A 2,889-nucleotide genomic window follows, 5' to 3' on the forward strand; every position below is an offset into this window, starting at 1 on the left:
TATATATATATATATAAAAAAGTACACATTTCTTTGAAAAAAAAACAACTCCCCCACTCTTTTCGTGCTGGCTATGCCCCTGAATTAGATTTTACAGTTTTTGATATAAAGCAATAACTAGTTTTATAGCTGTCAATATTTATCTTCTTTACATTGGTGTTTGTTAAAGAACATTTATTATTAACTTGTTGCACAGAGAACAAACCAAAAGAACAACAAAACAATTACCAAGACTAACTTTTATTTACCAGTTGTCACATCTTATCTAAGTGAAAACATTAGAAACAACGTTGAATTCTTTCAATTTACAGTTTATAATTATTAATATAGATTTATCAAGTTACCAATCATTAATGCCCCAAGTTTCAGGAACAGGGATTTATATCAAGTCTTTGGCTACTGATATCAGAACAGGGAAAGAAAATTTTTTTATAACACACACACTATATCAATAATATTTTTTGTGTTACCTACATAACTTCGTTCTGAAGAATTATTCTTCATTCTATTTGCAATATAACAAACAAACAAATCAAGGCAGTCTATCAACTAAACGTATTCACAAACATCGGATACAACAGCAGTACAAACATACAATTACTGAAGAAAATTCCTTTCATATTCTAACGAAGATTAATTAGACAGCGAAATTTAGAAGTTTTTCATTACCTTGTATCCAAATGAGCAAACAAATTCAGTCTCGTAGATTTTAGAAACATGAATTTTATGGAGTAAAAAAATTAAACTGATGAGAAACTCTGGCGTGAAGAGATGTGTACAGATGAAATGCCACTTATTAAATAAATACCTACTCATGCTCTACGTCCTTAGAATAAATTAAATCTATATATATATATATTCTTTAAAATAATTTAACTTCATATTAAAAAAAAATTAAGGATAATCAAAGTAAAATATATACAAATACACACACATAGTTTTTACTTCTAAGTACAAATATACATCTATTGCTCACTTACACAACTACTCTCTGTAAAATGTTTGTTCTTTAATACGTGACAGTATAAGCACACATCTACAAAACAGTACGAAAGATTTAGAACAAGCGCTCAGTTTCAGGAAAATTGATTTTACTAAATTTTGGTAATTCAGACTTGTTTCAAGTCATCAATCACCAAATGCTCTTCAATGTGTAATGCTGCTCATTTTTATCTCAATGAAGTTGTTTGGTGTGATACCAACATTACATTTTGTACAAACTTCTTCAGCTTTGCTACGAGTACATTCTTTTATAAATAGTAGAGAACCACATCAACAGAACAAGGATGTGAATTTAGAGATTTTGTTTAGGGATGATATACTTAAAATACAGTTTCTACTTCAACATCATTCTTTTACACACATTTTATTTCCAAGGATTGAAATTAAATGTTCTCTCATACATTATGTTTTCATATATGTGATAACACTGTTTCTTTCACACATATTTCATTTCCAAGGATTGAAATTAAGTGTTCTCTTATACATTATGTTTTCATATATGTGATAACACTGTTTCTTTCACACATATTTCATTTCCAAGGATTGAAATTAAATGTTCTCTTATACATTATGTTTTCATATATGTGATAACACTGTTTCTTTCACACATATTTCATTTCCAAGGATTGAAATTAAATGTTCTCTTATACATTATGTTTTCATATATGTGATAACACTGTTTCCTTCACACATATTTCACTTCAAAGGATTGAAATTAAATGTTCTCTTATACATTATGTTTTCATATATGTGATAACACTGTTTCTTTCACACATATTTCATTTCCAAGGATTGAAATTAAATGTTCTCTTATACATTATGTTTTCATATATGTGATAACACTGTTTCTTTCACACACATTTCATTTCCAAGGATTGAAATTAAATGTTTTCTTATACATTATGTTTTCGTATATGTGATAACACTGTTGCTAGTAATTTCTTAGGCACACCAAACAATTCTCTGATATTACTATCAGTAAAATAAGAGAAAATTTCATTGGATCTTAAAAATTTTTGAGTTATTTTTTCCTATAACCAAAAATAACTGTTAAATCTTTTTATTTTCAACGTATACACCCACTTTGATAGTTTCATTCTTACAATATTTAAAGTTAATTTATTGAAACTTTGTGAATTGTGTTTTGGGACTGTAAGCAGTTATTTTTAATATAATTTATATCGAAGAGTTTCTGAAATGTAATTAATTAAACAACTAAAGCACTGATACGTTGAATGAACAGTGTAGCCTCAAAGTTTGATGAGCCTATGAAACCAATAGCAACAGTAATATATATAGAAGATAAGAATTAAATTACGTAAAAAAAGTTTTAATCCCATGCATAAGTTACCTGTAGATACAAGTGCATACTGTAGATACAAGTCAAAGTGCATATGCCATGACCTTTCACAGAGTGCCATTGAATGTGGTATCATGTATGTCATGTGAGACTTATCAACAATTCAGTTAGCAACGGGTCATAGTAATACAAGTCACAGTATACAGGAACACTGTAGGTATGAAGTTCAGAGGTCCGAGGGGTTTTGCAAATGCAATATGCAAATTGTACAATGGACATAAATATCTTTATTCTTCACATGAACATCACCTTGCACTCCAACTTGTCAGAGTCTGAATAAAACTACTGTTGTCAATTCTTGAGTACAAATACTTTTGTAACATCTGATTTTTTTAAAAATGTAAAACAGACTTGTACAATTTACTAAAAGCTTGCTACATTTTGTGTAGATACAATTAGTAAATTTGTAATTATATTCAACATTCGTTCTTCAATGCAGGACCAGTCCAATTGACAGACCTCGTGCATATTTGGTTACAGATGTCATCCTACAGAATACACGGTTACAGATGTCATCCTACAGAATA

The sequence above is a fragment of the Limulus polyphemus genome, unplaced genomic scaffold (genome assembly GCF_000517525.1).
Source record: "Limulus polyphemus unplaced genomic scaffold, Limulus_polyphemus-2.1.2 Scaffold7113, whole genome shotgun sequence".
NCBI lineage: Eukaryota > Metazoa > Arthropoda > Merostomata > Xiphosura > Limulidae > Limulus > Limulus polyphemus.